The sequence below is a fragment of the Helianthus annuus genome, chromosome 7 (assembly GCF_002127325.2).
Source record: "Helianthus annuus cultivar XRQ/B chromosome 7, HanXRQr2.0-SUNRISE, whole genome shotgun sequence".
Taxonomy (NCBI): Eukaryota; Viridiplantae; Streptophyta; class Magnoliopsida; order Asterales; family Asteraceae; genus Helianthus; species Helianthus annuus.
In genome coordinates this window covers 85,861,511-85,881,950 of record NC_035439.2, presented here as the reverse complement: position 1 = coordinate 85,881,950, position 20,440 = coordinate 85,861,511, and positions in this window count along the sequence as shown.

Below are 20,440 nucleotides of genomic sequence, written 5' to 3'. Positions count from 1 at the left end.
TGGTGAGATCCATGATCCTGAATAAGATTGAGCTTCTTCACTAGGGATCATTGCAGTATCCTCTTCTATTTCCATGGCCACCTGATTTTCAATAGCAGGAGCCAGGATATGGATGATAGGGATACTTATATCTTCTGGAATCTTCAAGGATGATCCTAGGTTGGCCAATGCATCAGCTTCTGTGTTCTCCTCCCTTGGTACCTGTGTTATGCTGAAAGAGACAAAAGAGAGTGCCAATTCCTTGACTATCTCTAAATATTTGGTTAGTTTTTCTCCTTTAACAGCATAGGATCCATTAAAGTGATTGGTGATCAATAATGAGTCTACATATACTTTAAGATATTTCACCCCCATATCCTTAGCAATTTGCAAGCCAGCAATTAAGGCTTCATATTCAGCCTCATTGTTAGTTGCTTGGAACTCACAGGCTATGGAGTGGGGTATTATGTCCCCCTGTGGCGATTTTAGTAGTATCCCGAGCCCTGTGCCCTTGACATTTGAGGATCCATCAGTGTGTAGTATCCAAGGATCCTTGGTCTCATCCAGCTGCTGGACTTCCAATTCTGCTTCCTTTTGGAGATCACTACTGAAATCAGCCACAGAGTCAGCTAGTGCTTGGGATTTGATGGCTGTTCTTGGCTCATATCTTATATCATGGGCACTAAGCTTTACTGCCCACTTAGCCATTCTTCCTGACATCTCTGGTTTCCTGAGGACATTCTTAATTGGAAAATTAGTTCTAACAACAATAGTATGGGTTTCAAAATAATGCCTTAACTTAGTTGATGCCATGATTAATGCAAGAATAAGTTTTTCGAGGTGTGAGTACCTGGATTCGGCATCAAGTAAACTCTTACTTACATAGTAGATAGGATATTGTGTACCTTCGTGATCCTTAACAAGGACAGCACTTACAGCGGTTGAGGATACCGCCAGATATAAGGATAACACATCTCCTTTTTCGGGTTTTGTTAATGCTGGTGCTGAGGACATATATTCTTTAAGGGCTTGTAAAGCATTCTCATGTTTCTCAGTCCATTCAAACTTCTTGTTCTTCCTTAGGATATCGTAAAATTCTTTACATTTTTCTGAGGATTTTGATATGAACCTGTTGAAAGCTGCTATCCTGCCTGTTAGCCTTTGCACATCCTTAGCATTGGCAGGGGACTTGATGTTTACTAGTGCTTTAATTTGCTCCGGACTTGCTTCAATGCCCCTCTGAGTTACCATATATCCTAGGAATTTACCTGCCTTAACACCAAAGTGGCATTTTGAAGGATTAAGCTTCATGTTATAATTATCGAGGATATCAAATGCTTCTTCCAAATCCCTTAGGTGATCCTCAGCTTTCTTTGATTTGACTACCATATCATCTATGTATACTTCCATAGTTTGTCCAATTTGATCTTTGAACATCATATTCACCAGCCTTTGATATGTTGCACCTGCATTTCTTAATCCAAAAGGCATGGCAATATAACAATACAAACCGGTTGGGGTCATAAAGGCTGTATCCTCTTGGTCAGATGGTTCCATCTGAATTTGTTGGAATCCAGATGATGCATCCATAAAGGTCAGCAGTTCATGCCCCGCCGTTGCATCCACCATGGAGTCAATGTGGGGTAATGGGAAAGGATCCTTGGGACATGCCTTATTCAGATCAGTGAAATCGACACACACCCTCCACTTTCCGTTTTTCTTTTGGACAACGACCACATTGGCTAACCATTTTGGATATTTTACTTCTCTGATCATACCTGCCCGAAGTAGTCTCTCTACTTCTTCTTGGATAATGGCATTCCTTTCTGGTGCAAACTTCCTCCTTTTTTGATGGATTGGTTTGATAGACCTGTCAATGCCAAGTTTATGAGTTATGATATCCTTAGATATACCTGTCATATCTTCGTGCTTCCATGCAAAGGTAGACTTTCTTCTTTTGAGGAAGGATATCATTTCTTCTTTCATCTTGCCAAGGATCCCTGATCCGATATAGATTTTTGATTCAGGATCACTAGGATCCAAGAGGATTTCGTCCACATCTTGTTCCCTTGCCTCCAAGACATTCCTCGGAGGATACTGTAATTGCTATTGCTCCCTTGGTTTCGAGGTTGGCTTCATGGATGAGGTATAACAATCCTTAGCCACCTGCTGATCACTGTCGATCTTGATTATCCCCCATGGGCTAGGGAGTTTCACACATTGATGATAGGTGGATGGGACTGCTTTCATATCATGTATCCAGGGCCTGCTAAGGATAACATTGCAACAAGATAAACAGTCAATAACCCAAAATTTTTGATAATTATGTAATCCTTCCACGTAGATTGGGAGTTTGATGTCCCCAAGAGTTTTCTTCGTTTCTCCACTGAATCCCACAAGCACTGAGGATCTTGGTGTGATGTCTGATTCTGGGATACCCATTTTCTTCAGAACATCAAGCTGGATAATGTTCACTGAGCTTCCTCCGTGGATCCTGCGGACAAAATGGTTAGAGATAAAGAGAGTAATAACTAAACTATCATGATGAGGATCCTGGATGTTAATGCGATCATCCTCATCAAACGTTATCGTCTTTCCTTCTGAGACACTTGATGTTCGAATAGGTCTCTCTCCATTATCCATTTTTGCTTCCTTTGCATGCCTTTTGGCCGCCGAGAAGGATGTACCACAGATGTCTGATCCTCTGGAAATAAAGTTGATCACTTGTGCATTCGCCGGAGGGGCTGGAGCCTTTTCAGGGATCCTTTCAGGATCCTGAGTCCTTTGCTTTTTTCTTCCCAACAATTCTTTTAGATGCCCCTTGCTTAACAGATATCCAATTTCTTTTCTTAAAGCTATGCATTCTTCAGTTAGATGCCCGAAATCCTCATGGTATGCACACCATTTTGACTTGTCTTTAGTCCCGGATGGTTTATCATTCTTCCTGGGCCACCTAGCTTTTTCTCCTAGATTCTGCATTGCAAGGATTAGTTCATGATTATCAACGGAAAAACAATATTCGGAGATTGGAGGATAATCTTCATCATCCTCTTCTTGGTCAACAGCATGCACATTCTGGTTGTCATTTCTATGGTAGGATTTGAATTTATTGTTCTTGAAGGAGGATCCTTGCTTCTCCTGTTTTGAGGATCCTATTTGTCTCTCCTGGATCCTCTTGTCATCCTCTAGCCGGATGAACCTGAGTGCCCGAGTTCTTACTTCATCTAGATTCCTGCATGGTGTCATAACAAGATCATCATAGAACGATGAATCCTTAAGCAGTCCCATTTTGAAGGCTTCAACAGCCGTAGCCATATCCAAGTTGGGAATGTCCAAGGATTCTTTACTAAATTTAGTTATATAATCCCTTAATGATTCATTATGACTTTGAGTTACCCTATATAAATCACTAGTTAATCTTTCAAATTTTCTACTACAAGAGAATTGGTTATTGAATAAATTAACTAAATTAGCAAATGAAGTGATAGAGTAAGGGGGAAGACTTAGCAGCCATTTAAGAGCTGATCCAGTTAGGGTGGATCCAAATCCTTTACACAGGCATGCTTCCTTTAACTTTTCCGGGATTGGATTGATCTCCATCCTCTCCCTGTATTGTGCTATGTGCTCCTCAGGATCCGTTGTACCATCATACTGCTTCATAGTAGGGATATGGAACCTTTTGGGTACCTCTGCATCACAAATTGGCGGTGCAAAGCGAGATACCTTATGGCTTCCATCTGCAATCTCTGGGATGGGCTTGACTACCCCTGGAACACTTGAGATCATATCTTTTAGCTTCTGCAACTCCCTGGCCATAGCATGATTGATACCTGTATCCTGCATGAAGCCATGGTTAGTGGTAAGATAATTATTTAGAGTGTTACCTCCCATTGAGTTCAAGTTAGGAACATTGGGTGTGAATCCATATTGCTGGGATTCTGGGATAACGGAGGGACCAGTGGAAGCAATGGTCTGCATTGGAATGAAGTCCCCTTGATGGACATCTAGACTTCCTGTTTGCAAACTTTTTAGGGATCCTGGCATCTGGAAGGATCCTGGTATCTGGGATGATCCTGGAACGAAGGAGGATCCTTGAACCTGGGACGATCCTGGAACAAGGAAGGATCCTTGAACCTGGGATGATCCTGGAACAAAGAAGGATCCTTGAAACTGCTGTGCTCCCGGATAGGCTCTTGAATTCATGAAGGATCCCATATGCTGAGGATAGGATCCTGCCGGCTGAAAGTGTGAGCCTGATGCCTGAGTCATTGCTGCCGATCCGAGGTGCAATCCTCTTGATTCTCCCATAATTTGCACGTCTGGGACTCCCGATGGCTGAGAAGTGATCATTAGAGTATCAAAGCTCAGGGATTTGGGCATCAGTGGTGAATGAACCTCTGCCGCTATCTTTTGCCTTTTGAGGTCTCCAATTTCCCTGAGGATCTTGTCATTAGTTTCATCCTACCGCTGCATACGATCCTTCATCTGCAAAATTAAAGCAAACACATCACTAGTACTAGGAACAGAAGAATTCATAGTAGAAGAAGATGGAGGTTTAGAGAAGGTAGGATTTGGTCTCTTCTCAGCATTTTTCTGGGATCCTGCCGGTGGTGGAGGCAGAGTGTTCTGGGATGAGGTGACTGCAGACATCGCCGTGGACGTATTCTTCAATGATGAAGCCATGTAATTCTTTGAAATGATTTCGAACAAAAGGTTTTCTTATGAATGAAGCACCAATTGCCCCACGGTGGGCGCCAAACTGTTTTGGTCAAAAATCACACAAGGATAATGCAACCAAACTCTATGTAAACGGGGTATGATGCTTGGTTTATTGAAAAAGTAAAGGATCACTTTAGTATGAAATATGCAAAGACACAATGATTTATACGAGGAAAAAGCCCTTGATCAATGTATGATCTCCGGCATAAAAAACCTCGGGTGATGGCAACTACCGATCACCAAACTTCAATATAAGAAAAATAGTTACAACTTTGGATGATAATGAGCTGAGTACAAGGATCACTATAGTTTCGAGTGTCTAAGCGTGTGAGAATTGTGTTGTGTGTTCTTCCGAATGGGGAAGAGTGTTATATATACAAGTGTAGGTGACCTATTTTAGGTAAAAAGACTAATAATCAGCTCATTACCCCTTTAGAAATAAAAGTAAATCTAGCCTAAATTGTCGCCCTTGAATCATGCCAAGTTTCCATATCCTTTGCAACGTCCATCTCCGATTAAGCACATGCTATAATTGTAAAGACGCGTCCTTTGATCATGATGCTAAGAGCGGATCCTGCTAGATGTTCCTGCAAAATATCACTTAATTCAATGAAGGTAACTGTTAGCATGAGGATCCTATAATGGTCCATGATCCTGATCCTGAAGTCCTGCTGAGGATCACTATTTGCTAAAGAAACAAGGATCACTGGTTAGGATCACATATAAGGATCATATATCATAAAAATCCAGCCCTAACAGCTTATACAACATATTATTCAAAATTTTGAATTGAGATACCTTAATTTTGAAAGCCCTAGGGTTTTCTCCCATAGGAATCTCTCCGTGTTGTAAGTATTTCATGATTGGTGAGATCCATGATCCTGATCCTGGAAAAGATTGAGTATCCTCACTAGGGATAATCGCAGAATCCTCTCCTATTTCCATCGCCACATGATCCTCGATGGCAGGAGCCAGGATATGGATAATGGGAATGCTTATATCCTCCGGGATCTTCAAAGATGATCCTAAATTAGCCAGTGCATCAGCTTCTGTATTTTCTTCCCTTGGTACCTGTGTCAAACTAAAGGAAACAAAAGAGAGTGCCAATTCTTTGACTATCTCTAAATACTTGGTTAGCTTTTCACCTTTAACAGCATAGGATCCATTAAAGTGATTTGTAATTAACAATGAATCTACATGTACCTCAAGATACCTGATTCCCATATGCTTAGCAATTTGCAAACCAGCAATTAAGGCTTCATACTCAGCCTCATTGTTAGTGGTTTGGAACTCACAAGCTATGGAGTGGGGTATTATGTCCCCCTGTGGCGATTTTAGTAGTATACCAAGCCCTGTGCCTTTGACATTTGAGGATCCATCAGTATGGAGTATCCAAGGATCCTTCGTCTCTTCCAACTGCTGGACTTCTAACTCGGCTTCCTTTTGTAAATCACTACTGAAATCAGCCACAAAGTCGGCCAATGCTTGGGATTTGATGGCTGTTCTAGGCTCATATCTTATATCATAGGCACTAAGCTTCACTGCCCATTTAGCCATCCTTCCAGACATCTCTGGTTTCCTGAGGACATTCTTAATTGGAAAATTAGTTTTAACGACAATAACATGAGTTTCAAAATAATGTCTCAACTTAGTAGATGCCATGATTAATGCAAGAATAAGCTTTTCAAGGTGTGAATACCTGGATTCGACATCAAGTAAACTCTTACTTACATAATATACAGGATGTTGTGTACCTTCATGATCCTTAACAAGGACTGCACTTACTGCTTTTGAGGATACCGCAAGATATAAGGATAACACATCTCCTTTTTCTGGTTTCATCAAGGCTGGAGCTGAGGATAGGTATTCTTTGAGAGCTCGTAAAGCACTCTCATGCTTCTCAGTCTACTCAAATTTCTTGTTCTTCCTTAGGATATCATAGAATTCTTTGCACTTCTCTGAGGATTTGGATATAAATCTGTTCAAAGCTGCTATCCTGCCTGTTAGCCTTTGCACATCCTTAGCATTGGCAGGAGATTTGATGTTCACCAAGGCTTTGATTTGTTCAGGGCTAGCTTCAATGCCTCTCTTGGTCACCATATATCCTAAGAATTTACCTGCTTTAACACCAAAGTGACATTTTGAAGGATTAAGTTTCATATTATATCTGTCAAGGATATCAAATGCTTCCTTCAAGTCTCTTAGGTGATCCTCAGCTTTTATGGACTTTACCACCATATCATCTATGTAAACCTCCATAGTTTGTCCAATCTGATCCTTAAACATCATATTCACCAGCCTTTGATATGTTGCACCTGCATTCCTTAATCCAAATGGCATAGCAATATAGCAATATATACCGGTTGGAGTCATAAAAGCCGTATCCTCTTGGTCAGATGGTTCCATCTGAATTTGCTGGAATCCAGATGAAGCATCCATAAAAGGCAACAGTTCATGACCCGCCGTTGCATCCACCATGGAGTCAATGTGGGGTAATGGGAAATGATCCTTGGGACATGCCTTATTTAAATCAGTGAAATCGACACATACCCTCCACTTTCCTTTTTTCTTTTGAACAACAACCACATTGGCCAACCATCTTGGATACTTTACCTCTTTAATCATACCTGCTCGGAGCAATTTTTCTACCTCTTCCTGGATAATGGCATTTCTTTCAGGTGCAAACTTCCTCCTTTTTTGATGGATTGGTTTGAATGACCTGTCAATACCGAGTTTATGAGTGATAATATCCTTAGATATACCTGTCATATCCTCATGTTTCCATGCAAAGGTAGTCTTCCTTCTTTTGAGGAAGGATACAAGGTCTTCTTTCATCTTGCCAAGGATCCCTGACCCGATATAGATTTTGGATTCAGTATCATCAAGATCCATGAGTATTTCCACCACATCCTGCTCTCTTGCCTCCAAGACATCCCTTGGAGGATACTTTGATTGCTATTGATCCCTTGATTTTGAGGTTGGTTTCATTGATGAAGTATAACAATCCTTAGCCTCCTGCTGATCACTATCGATCTTGACTATTCCCCAAGGGCTAGGGAGCCTCACACATTGATGGTAGGTAAATGCGACTGCCTTCATATCGTGTATCCAGGGCCTGCCAAGGATAACATTACAACAAGATAAACAGTTAATAACACAAAATTTTTGATAATTATGTAATCCTTCAACATAAATTGGGAGTTTGATGTCCCCCAGGGTGTTCTTAGTTTTGCCACTAAATCCCACAAGCACGGAGGATCTTGGTATGATATCTGATTCAGGGATACCCATTTTCTTAAGAACATCTAGCTGGATAATGTTCACTGAGCTTCCTCCGTCAATAAGGATCCTGCGGACAAAATGGTTAGAAATAAAAAGAGTAATAACTAAACCATCGTGATGAGGATCCTGGATGTCAACACGATCATCCTCATCAAAGGTTATGACTTTTCCCTCAGAGACACTTGATGTTCGAACAGGTCTTTCTCCATTATCCATTTTAGCTTCCTTTGCATGCCTTTTAGCTGCTGAGCAGGATGTACCACAGATGTCTGATCCTCCGGAAATAAAGTTTATCACTTGTGCATCTGCCGGAGGGGCTGGAGCTTTCTCAGGGATCCTTTCAGGATCCTGGGTCCTTGACTTTTTTCTACCCAGCAATTCTTTTAAATGCCCCTTGCTCAATAGATATCCAATTTCCTTTCTCAATGCGATGCATTCTTCTGTTAAATGCCCAAAATCATCATGGTATGCACACCACTTTGATTTATCTTTGGTTGCAGCCGGTCTGTAATTTTTTCTAGGCCATCTGGCTTTTTCTCCTAGATTCTGCATCGCAAGGATTAGTTCATTGTTGTCAACGGAAAAACAATATTCAGAAATTGGAGGATAATCCTCATCGTCATCTTCTTGATCAACAGCATGCACGTTCTGGTTGTCAGATCTGTTATAGGATTTGAATTTGTTGTTCTTGTACGAGGATCCTTGCTTTTCTTGTTTTGAGGATCCTGCTAATCTCTCCTGGATCCTCTTGTCATCCTCTAGCCGGATGAACCTGAGTGCCCGGGTTCTTACCTCATCTAGGTTCCTGCATGGTGTCATAACAAGATCATCATAGAACAATGAATCCCTAAGCAATCCCATTTTGAAGGCCTCAACAGCCGTGGCTATATCCAAGTTGGGAATGTCTAAGGATTCTTTACTAAATTTGGTTATGTAATCCCTTAATGATTCATTATGACCCTGAGTTATCCTATATAAATCACTAGTTAATCGTTCAAATTTTCTATTACAAGAAAACTGATTATTGAATAAGTTAACTAGATTAGCAAATGAGGTAATAGAGTAAGGGGGAAGACTTAGCAGCCATTTGAGAGCCGATCCAGTAAGAGTGGATCCAAATCCCTTGCATAGGCATGCTTCCTTTAACATTTCTGGAATTGGATTGATCTCCATCCTCTCCCTGTATTGTGCTATGTGTTCCTCAGGATCCGTCGAACCATCATACAGCTTCATAGTTGGAACATGGAACCTTTTTGGTATCTCAGCATCACAAATTGGTGGTGCAAAACGAGATATCTTATGGCTTCCATCTGCAATCTCCGGGATAGGTTTGACCACTCCTGGAACACTTGATATCATATCCTTCAGTTTTTGCAACTCTCTGGCCATAGCATGGTTGATACCTGCATCCTGCATGAATCCATGGTTAGTGGTAAGAGAATTATTAAAAGTGTTATCTCCCATGGGGTTCAAGTTAGGAACACTGGATGTGAATCCATATTGCTGGGACTCTGGGATGATGGAGGGACCAGTGGAAGCAATGGTCTGCATTGGAATGAAGTCTCCCTGATGGACATCGGAACTTCCTGTTTGCAAACTCCTCAAGGATCCTGGCATCTGGAAGGACCCCTGAAACTGGGATGATCCTGGAACAAAGGAGGATCCTTGAACCTGGGATGATCCTGGAACAAAGGAGGATCCTTGAACCTGGGATGATCCTGGAACAAAGGAGGATCCTTGAACCTGGGATGATCCTGGAACAAAGGAGGATCCTTGAACCTGGGATGATCCTGGAGCAAAGGAGGATCCTTGAACCTGGGATGATCCTGGAATAAAGGAGGATCCTTGAACCTGCTGCGCTCCTGAGTAGGCTCCTGAACTCATGAAGGATCCCATATGCTGAGGATAGGATCCTGCTGGCTGGAAATATGAACCTAATGCCTGAGTCATTGTTGTCGATCCGTAGTGCACTCCTTTTGGTCCACCCACATAATGAACATCTGGAATCACCGAAGGCTGAGAAGTGATCACCGGAGTATCAAAATTCAAAGATCTGGGCACCAGTGGGGAATGATCCTCTGCCACTTTCTTTTGTTTCTTAAGATCTCTGATTTCTTTGAGGATCTTGTCTTTGGTTTTATCCTGTTGCTGTATATGTTCCTTCATCTGCAAAATCAAAGTAAACATGTCACTAGTAGTGGGAGTGTAAGGAGCAGAAGAAGTTAGGGGTTTAGAGAATATGGGAGTTGGTTTCTTCTCAGCATTTTTCTGAGATCCAGCAGGTGATGGAGGCAAAGGTGGAATGCCCTGAGACGAATTGACCGCAAACATTGCCGTAGAGGTATTCTTCACTGATGAAGCCATGTATTCGTATGCAATGAACTGGAATGATCACCAACAGAAAATTTTCTTATAAATGAAGCACCAATTGCCCCACGGTGGGCGCCAAACTTTTTTGGTCAAAAATCGAACGAGGATAATGCAACCAAACTCCAAGTTACGGGGAATGATGCTTGAAATGAAGAATTATGATAAGGATCACTATGAAATAAATTGCACGAACAACACGAGGATTTATACGAGGAAAAAGCCCTTGATCAATGAATGATCTCCGGCATAAAAAACCTCGGGTGATGGAAACTACCGATCACCAAACTCAAATAAATCAATTAAAGTTTACAACTTCGGATAGTGACGAGCTAAGTACAAGGATCACTATGCTAAAACGTGTAAAAGTGTGAGAAGTGCTAAGTATTTGCTGAGAGCTTTGTGACTGCAATTGTACGAGAGTGTGTGTAAGCAAAAAATGGCTAAGTGTTCTAATTTTAGCTCGTCACCCCTTTAAATATGAAAGCTAAACTAAGCTAACTAACTGCCCGACTTTCATGCCATTCTCCCACGTTCTCCACAACGTCCATTTTCATTCAAATGAGTGCGAAATACTTGGGGAATATTCCATAGTAACGTTGCCAAGACCAAGTCAAGTTCAATACTCCTGCAAAATAATACGAAATACAAACAACCAATCGTTAGTATGAGGATCCTTAAGGTGATCCATGATCCTGATCCTGAAGCTCTTCTGAGGATCACTATCTGTCACAGAAGTAAGGATCACTTGTCAGGATAATAAGTAAGGATCACTAATTGTTAGAAAATCCTCCCCTAACACCTCCAGCCTCAAGTGTCAGGATCTCCTCAGCCTCTTCATCATCCTCCAGTTCAGCCAGCCTTGCCTTCTAGCCCTCCACATCCCAGGTGCTCTTATCAAAAGCAGGATCCTGAGCTTCCATGGCCATTTGCAGCTGGATTTTGTACATTGCTATGGCAGCGGAGACCTTGGCATCCTGGGTGATCTCGTGCTTCTCATAATCAAAGTTGATCAGCATCTTGGCAGCATCATTCTTGGTGTTCTGGAGATCCTTCTGAAGATCAGCTATCTTGAGGTCCTTCAGCACGGCAACCTGTTGAAGATCAGCAATCTTGCTATCCTGATCCTCAACGTGGCCAACAAAAGTTTCGATCTCAGCAAATTTCTGCAAGGAAGACAAAGGATAATGTCAGAACCAAATGATCCTCATACAAGCAGGATATACAAGCAGGGACAGTGATCCTTACCTCGTTGAAGTAGTCCAGGAACTGTTGGCGGATCAAGGGGAGGCCTTGCAGATCCTCAGCTTCGGAGGCCTTTCTCTTCTTGCCTCCCTTTCCTCTGAGGGGTGCCTTGGGGATTGAAGCAGTTGGGCTAGCAGGAGTCTTCTTCCTTGAGGATTTGACATTGGTGAGATCGGTGATGCTGAATTTTGAAGCAGACTTGGTGGATTTTCCAGCACCTACACAACCAAAACAAGATAAGTATCTTAATTTTACTTGAATTTCATTATTTAATTGAATCTTTAAAACAATGATACTTACTTGACATTGTGACAGAACCAGAGGATACTTCCTAAGAATCTTGGGTGGTAGTCTTGAAAGTTCTTGTTTCAGGATCAAGTTTCTTGAAGGCCAAGAGTCTCTCTTTAGCAGCAGGAGTTAATCTGAGGTGTGAAACGGAGATAGCTGCACAACAAGAAAGCAAAAAAGAATCAGTGATCCTTATTCTGAAGGATAAGTTCTATGGTGATCCTCCTCAGGATCCTCCATCCTACCATGGGTAGCCTACTTCTTGGGTAAATCCTTCCCGTCAGGGATGGTATCTCTTCTCACAAAAAAGAAGCGCCGCTTCCAGTTGGTATCGTTCTTGGTAGCCTTGAAGATTGGGTACTCCTCCCCAGGTTTTCGTTTGAATAGATAGCGATGGGAACCGAAGGTGGTAAGTTCATACAGTTCTCCAAACTCAGCCATGCCTAAATCTATCCCCTCCTGCTCGATGATCCTTTCAAGGGTATACAAAACCCTCCAGATCATCGGCATGGCTTGGATGTAAGATATGCCGGTCAGGGAAAAGAAGGATTAGGTGAAAGCTGGAAAGGGATATGTGTAGCCTATGGAAAACAGGGTCACAGGGAAGGCAACCCATGAATCAGAAGTGTGATCGCTCAGGGCAGTAGGATCATAGGGTTTGAACACGGTATTTGCGGGAAAACAATACCGGACCCTGTCAATTTGAGGATCGGTGAAGATGCAGCGTTCTTTGGTGGAATCTGTGATGATCCCTTGACTCTTGAAGGGGCTTTCTTTCTGGTGATCCTTGGCAGGGGAGTTCTGGAGCAACATTTTGAACAGAATAATTGAAAAGAGAAGAGAAACAGAGCAAGCAAAGAAAGAAGATGAAGAGGAGAATACCTGTTTAATCTTCTGAATGCGGTTATAAAGGGAGTAGCTTTGGAATTTAAATGCATACGATCATATCCATATCTCCTATTTATAATCATGATTTTTGCAGGGGTGTCACTTCTGTGACGTCATAATGCAACGGATAGTTCGATTTTAACGGCTATAAATCCGTTGAGTTTGTTGCAGATAAGATCAAGAAAATATAACTCGCTAATTTTACATTTTACTCCTTATATTTTGGGGGCAATTGTTAGGGGAGGATTTTCTAACAATTAGTGATCCTTACTTGTTATCCTAATAAGTGATCCTTACTTCTGTGACAGATAGTGATCCTCAGAAGATCTTCAGGATCAGGATCATGGATCACCCTAAGGATCCTCATACTAATGATTGGCTGTTTGTGTCTCATATTGTTTTGCAGGAGTATTGAGCTTGACTTGGTCTTGGCAACGTAACTATGGAATATTCCACGGGTATTTCGCACACATTTGAATAGAAATGGACGTTGTGGAGAACGTGGGAGCATGGCACAAAAGTCGGACAATTAGTTATCTTAGTTAGCTTTCATTTTTAAAAGGGAGTGACGAGCTAAAATTAGAACACTTAGCCATTTCGGTTACACACACTCTTATACAATTGCAGTCTCAAAGCTCTCAGCAAACACTTAACACTTTTACACGATTAACCAAAGTGATCCTTGTACTTAGCTCGTCACTATCCGAAGTTGTAAACTTTTATTGATTTATTTGAGCTTGGTGATCGGTAGTTTCCATCACCCGAGGTTTTTTATGCCGGAGATCATTCATTGATCAAGGGCTTTTTCCTCGTATAAATCCTTGTGTTGTTTATGCAATTTACATCGAAGTGATCCTTATTATTGTTCTTCATTTAAAGCATCATTCCCCGTAACTAAGAGTTTGGTTGCATTATCCTCATCAGATTTTTAACCAAAACACCTGTCATCAGCCCCCGCCTTGATGAAACCAGAAAAAGAGGATATATTATCCTTATACTTAGCGGTATCCTCAAAAGCAGTAAGTGCGGTCCTTGTTAAGGATCACCAAGGTACACAACATCCCGTTTATTATGTAAGTAAGAGTTTGCTTGATGCTGAATCCAGGTATTCACATTTAGAAAAACTTATGCTTGCTTTGATTATGGCATCCACTAAATTAAGACATTATTTTGAAACTCATGCCATTATTGTTAAGACTAATTTTCCAATCAAGAATGTTCTCAGGAAACCTGAAATGTCAGGAAGGATGGCTAAGTGGGCAGTGAAGCTTAGTGCTTATGATATAAGATATGAGCCTAGAACAGCAATTAAATCCCAAGCCTTAGCTGACTTTGTGGCAGATTTCAGTAGTGACTTGCAAAGGGAAGCTGAATTAGAAGTCCAACAGCTAGAGGAAACTAAGGATCCTTGGATATGCTTCTTAGGCACGTGGTCAATGAAGAGATAACCGTTAGTGGTGGTCATGGGTGACTTCCACCTTTTTCGGGAAGTTCGTTAATTGATTTTTCTTATCATTTTAAGGGGAAAACGAGCTCAATGAAGGCATAAGTCGTGCACACCACAGAAAATACACACAACACTCGAATTCTCTGCAAACACTTAGCAAAAAACACACACTTTCACTAGAAATTGATTGTATTGAGCTTGTTTTCTTCCGAAGTTGTACAAGGATCACTATTGTTTTTGCAATATATTTGGTGATCGGTAGTTTCCATCACCCGAGGTTTTTTTATACCGGAGATCTTCTAAAGATCAAGGGCTTTTTCCTCGTATAAATCTCGGTGTTCATCGTTGATTTTATGTACTTGCCGTTCATACAATTAACCAAGCATCATACCTCACAAAATCAGATTTGGTTGCATTATCCTTGTGTGATTTTTGACCTAAACAGTTTGGCGCCCACCGTGGGGCAATTGGTGCTTCAATTCTGAGAAATTTTGTTCATTTCATTCATTTCGGTTCATTAGCTTCAACCACATGGCTTCTCAGGGAAAACTACTCCAAGTTCTATGTCGGCGGTCACTTTTTAACAGGGCATTCCGCCTTTGCATCATCTCCCCCTTGCATTCCAGAAGAATGCTGAGAATTCTCCGAAGAAGACAACCCCCGTTTTCACAAAACCAACTGTTGTTTCTTCCTCTACACTTACTAACAGTGATTTTTATGCTTTGATTGTGCAGATGAAGGATCACATGCATCAGCAGGTCAAACTAATGGCAGGATCCTTCGCGAAATTGATAGAATCAGCAGAGGATCACTCCCCTTTGATGTCGAGGTCGCTGAATTTCGACACTCCGGTCATAACTTCCTAGCACTTTGCAGCTCCAGATGTCCAATACCAGGGTGCATCAATAGGAATGCGTTCTGGATCATCGGTAATGTCTCAGGCTCGAGGATCCTCTTTCCAGCCTTCAGGATCCTCATTTCAGCATCAGGGATTCTTCACCAGTTTAGGAAGATGCATGGGGACGCAGCCAATTCAGGGATCCTCCTCTCAGGTTCAAGGATCCTCTTAGGTTCAAGGATCCTCTCAGATTCAAGGATCCTCTCAGGTTCAAGGATCCTCTCGGGTTCAAGGATCCTCTCAGGTTCAAGGATCCTCTCAGGTTCAAGGATCCTCTCAGGTTCAAGGATCCTCTCAGGTTCAGGGATCCTCCTCCCAGGTTGTGACACCTGTGTCACTTCAACCATCAAACAAATGCCAAACCAAGGAAATATTGTATTTCATACTTGGGATTTGTATAAATATGTGTATGCTTTGCACATATCAATTCTTGTTCAATTTCATACTCTACAACGCTTTCTGGAGAATTATACGCAAACTGGTGCATAAACGTACTCAGTTTAATGCGACAAATACTCCGGGAGACCATCCTACACTTAACATACCTTAAATAACCTTTACATAACTTAGAAATAAGTTTTGAAGGCATTGGTATGGCAAAAACAAGTTAATTCGCTTACAGGGACTAAACTTGACAAACTGCGAAAGTATGCCAATTTGAACTGTAACGAACATTCTGGAACATGTCCATAAGTTAAACATACCATATATATCCTTTACATAGCTTAGAAATAGGCTTTGAGGGGTTTGGTATGCTAAAACAAACTTTTGGATCATTCAGGGACTAAATGTGTCAAAAAGTGCATAAGTTTGCACTTTCGCGCATAACTCACGTTCTGAATACATCCGGACATCCAAAAATTTATGTAAGCATCCTTATATTATGCCTTAGTGTTTGGCATGAGAAAAATCCATTTGTCGCGTCATTTGGATCGTCTTGCACGCTTATGCGCATTCCGTCGTAACTAAGCGAACATCGCGATCGTACGGCCAAACGAACCGACATCCGGAATATTTTTGAGCATATTTCAAGTCCCCTACACTTTAACTTCATCTTAGAGCCTTGAAATGAGGTTAACGGGGCTTAAACATGCCAAAAATGGGCCAAAATACGTGTTTCTGAAGTGCAGGGACCAAAATTGAAAATTCTGGTCTGGGAACCTTAGGCGGGGCGCGTAAGGATTTGCCAAATCCTTAGGCGGGCCGCGTGAACATGTCTGACAGAAAGATTTTGCATTTAATGCAGAATCTGGCCTTTCGTTCGATCAAAGGGCGATGCCTTTTCACCCAATGAAGAGCCAAGGGTCAAGTTCACTGAACTTATCCACTTGGACACATGTACGCACGAGATCAAGGCACGATATTCGATAAAACGATCCTAACGGTTCCACTTTTCCTATAAATACCCCCCCCCCCTTTAGTGTAAAATTCACAAAATCAGATCTTAGAGCTCTAAGTTGAAACCATTGTTTCATACCTGAGCTATTTGGTCTTGATTAGCACTCGGGGACCCTCCGTAAGTCTTCTTTCGCTCTTTTATTCGCTTTTCGAGTCCGAAAGTCAACGTTTTGTTGACTTTCTGCATTGACCAGCTTATGGTCGATGCGAAGTTCATGGAACTTCATAACGTGAGCGTGATCACGATGGTTATGGTCCATAGTGACCATACCTACTGATCACCACGTTATCTAGGCTCGGTGACGAGTCGTAGTTTCGGCCAAAATGTGCATTCTTGCATGTTTTGTAACCAAACTACTCGTGGGCATCAAAGCCGTTTGTTTTGATGCCAAACCTGTTTCTAAACTTAGTTAAGCATGTTCTAACATGCTTAGCTCGTCACTTTTAGTTTAGTGCTTATATAGGGTCGTAAGGTAAGCGATTTAAACCATCGCTTATACTTTCGAACCCGACCCATTTGGTCGGTCATTAGGACCCGACCAAACACATTAGGTGACCATAGCTATAACCTTCCGAGGTTATACCGTGTGGTCGCAATGTTAGGCGCTCCGAACGCGTTCTACGCGAACGACGCGTTAGGGTAGCATAAGCTACCTAAACGGGTCGTGATGGACCGTAAGCACTTAGATCAGGTTTCATTTTAGTATGTAGGCTTTGCTAAGCCATATTACACGAGTCTCCATACTCGTTTGGTTTACGAACCCGCGTACTGTCCGATCCTTCCGATTTGGTCCGGTATATTAACATAAGCTACCTATTAGGTGCCGTTGATATTCCGTGATCTTTAGCATTATCCGGTTATTATACAAGGAATCCAAAGCAATCTCAGGTGAGTACATAGTTCCCCTCTTTTACTGTTTTCCAAACTGTTTTGGGGTGAAGCATGTGTACCTATCTGTTATTTTCATGATTTCAAAGTATAATTGATTATACATGTTAGTATTTATCTTTTGACAAACAAAATGACTATCTATGGTTTAAACACTGATTTCTCAAGGACTACAAAAGTAATTGTTGGGATAGTACTTATTTTGTTCACCAGACCGATTGGTAGTATGATATAGCGCTATAGGACTAGACACCCCATTCCTGTTGTCATGGAATGTCTGAAACCAATTTGTTTCTCCATCCAAATAGGGATTTCCTTTGTGGTATCCCTATAGTCTCAAAAGTGTAGTTTGATGCACTAGGTCTGAATGAATTCTTAAATCGCACCTTTAAAGTATATTTTGATATACTCCCAAAAAGTATAGTTTGATATACTCTCATGTGTGGTATTGTACAGAACCAACATATATTTATCACATCCAAAGCATATTCTGATATGTTACTTACAAAACTAAAGCATAGTTTAATGTGTTATTTATAAATCCAAGGTATACTTGTAATATACTACTGAAAACTATTATTTTGAACAACTAAAGTATATTTAATATACTATCTATCAAACGATTTGGTTTTGGTTAGTGTTTAGATAACAGAACGAGTGTAATGTGATGAAAACATGGTAGATACGCCGCTGGTACTTCTTATATATAAGTGTTTCCATTGCATTACATACCGTGGCGTTATTTAGTACACTTGGGTTAACAATATTGGAACTGAAATATATTTTAATATATTACTTATTCAACTTTCTTAAGACCAAGGTATATTTTATATATACCATAAACGTTTTATTAAAACATTGTTTTTCAAACAAACTTAACTTATACAAACTCATTTTACATGGTTATTCGGTTAACCATACATTATTCTCTTATTTATACATATCATCTGATCCTATCGTTTTTCAAATGATTTACAAGACAAAACAAAAATACGAGGTTCATGACTAAACATTTTCTCAAACTCAAGTCATGAACTCCGTTTTCACAAAACCTATGTATCTCACAGGCATTTTTATGCTGACGTACCTATTTTTACACATGTTTCAGGTGTTGTCTTGAGATGATTGTTGATGCATGCTACATTTAGGATGGACTCGTGCCTTAGCAACTTTAAAACTTGGAAGATCATAGTTATACTTATGTGATTGTAATAGAACAACGAGTTCATTTAATCAATAAAACAATATTTAAATTTCCATGTGTTATGAAACAATGATTCTGTTACAACACTCCCCGACGTTTCCGCCACGTTTTGTATGTTCTACGTGGTCGGGGTGTGACAGAAAAGTTGGTATCAGAGCTCATGGTTATAGGGAATTAGGTTATTAGTAATGCTTTGACCTAGTCTATAACCTTCCTAGGACCCTAACACGAGTTTACTTGCGTTTAGTCATAAAACAACACCGTCACCTATCCTTAGGCGACGACCGCAACAAGAACATAAATTTCAAAACCGCTTTGAAAACTAATCATCTGTTCTAGGATGATTGATTACTAGGTTTTGAACCCTCTGTTATAAGGTTTTGAACCCCTTTGAATTTTCAAAACTCTCGTCAAAGTTGGTCTAAATATTGTGAACACATGCAAACTGGAAGGGTGGGTGCCTGTACCCTGAGTTTTCTGTCTAAGGCTAGAGTGTTCGTACAAATCCACATAATCGGACCAGTCACTCTTACCTGGGAACTCTTGGGGTGAGTGTCCACTTATAGGTGAGCATGTCTTCGCGATACATTATTTTTGACCTATTTGCTTTGATTAATCACCAGGTCGTGTGTTGCTTTGTAGTAACAGACAGACGGCCACTATCCTTGCTTTCATCAGATTTGTTCCATCTCATTCTTTTCGTCTAATTCTCTCACTCGTTTCCTCTCATGTTTCCTCTTTTAGAATGCCTCCTCGACGCGACAATCAGATGGCGAATGCCGAACTGGCGGAAATCATCGCGCAACAAATGGCTGCTGCCTTCCCAATTCTTTATGCTCAAATAACTCAAGCCATCAACAACAACAATGCTCCATGCAATTTCAAGATTTTTAACTCAGCTAAACCGCTCAAGTTCAATGGTTCTGAGGGAGCAACTGGTCTTCTTCAATGGTTCGAGAGCATTGAGAACACTTTCCGTCACGTTCAGTGTCCTGAAAATCGCAAGGTCGAGTTTTCTTCGAGTGTGTTTCAGAAGAGGGCTCTTACATGGTGGAATGGGGTTATGAGAGACCGCGGTGCAGAGGTTGCATTAGCACAGACTTGGGCCGAGCTTAGGGCTCTTATGATGAAGGAGTTCTGTCCTCGTCATGAGCTTAGGGCTCTAGAAAGGGAATTTGATGATTTAAAGCAAGACAGTGGGGAACATCGAGCCTATACTGATCGCTATGAGGAATTGAGCTTGTTATGCCCTACTATGGTTACGCCTCTGGATAAGGCGATTGAGAAATACATTGATGGGCTTCCTGACGTAGTTCAGGACATCGTTACTGGCAGCAACCCTACTACTGTCAGACAAGCCATTGAATTGGCTGCCACTCTGACTGAATCCCAAATCAGGAAGCACAAGCTGTTTCGGAAGGGCGACTTAAGACCATCTGACAAGACTGCTCATGTGGAAACAAAGGAAGAAAGTGCTGAGGTGCCCAAGAAGGAAAAGCGCAAAGCCTCTCAAAGCTACGCTGTAACTGCTCAAGACAAACAAGTTGCACCAAACCAGCCAACACAACCTCGTAAAAGACAAAACTATGTTGGTACTGCACCGTTGTGCAACAAATGCAACCGTCATCATCTAGAGCAAGAGCAGTGTCACAAATGTACCCACTGTGGGCGGTTGGGACATTTGATCAATGTTTGTCGTTATGCAAATCAAGCTGCTGCAAACCCTGCTGCTGTTCAAGCACGGTTCCCTCCAGGGTCATGTTATAACTGTGGTGACCTTACCCACTACAGGAACAATTGCCCAAGGCTTGTTAACATACCTCCAGCGCGTGGACG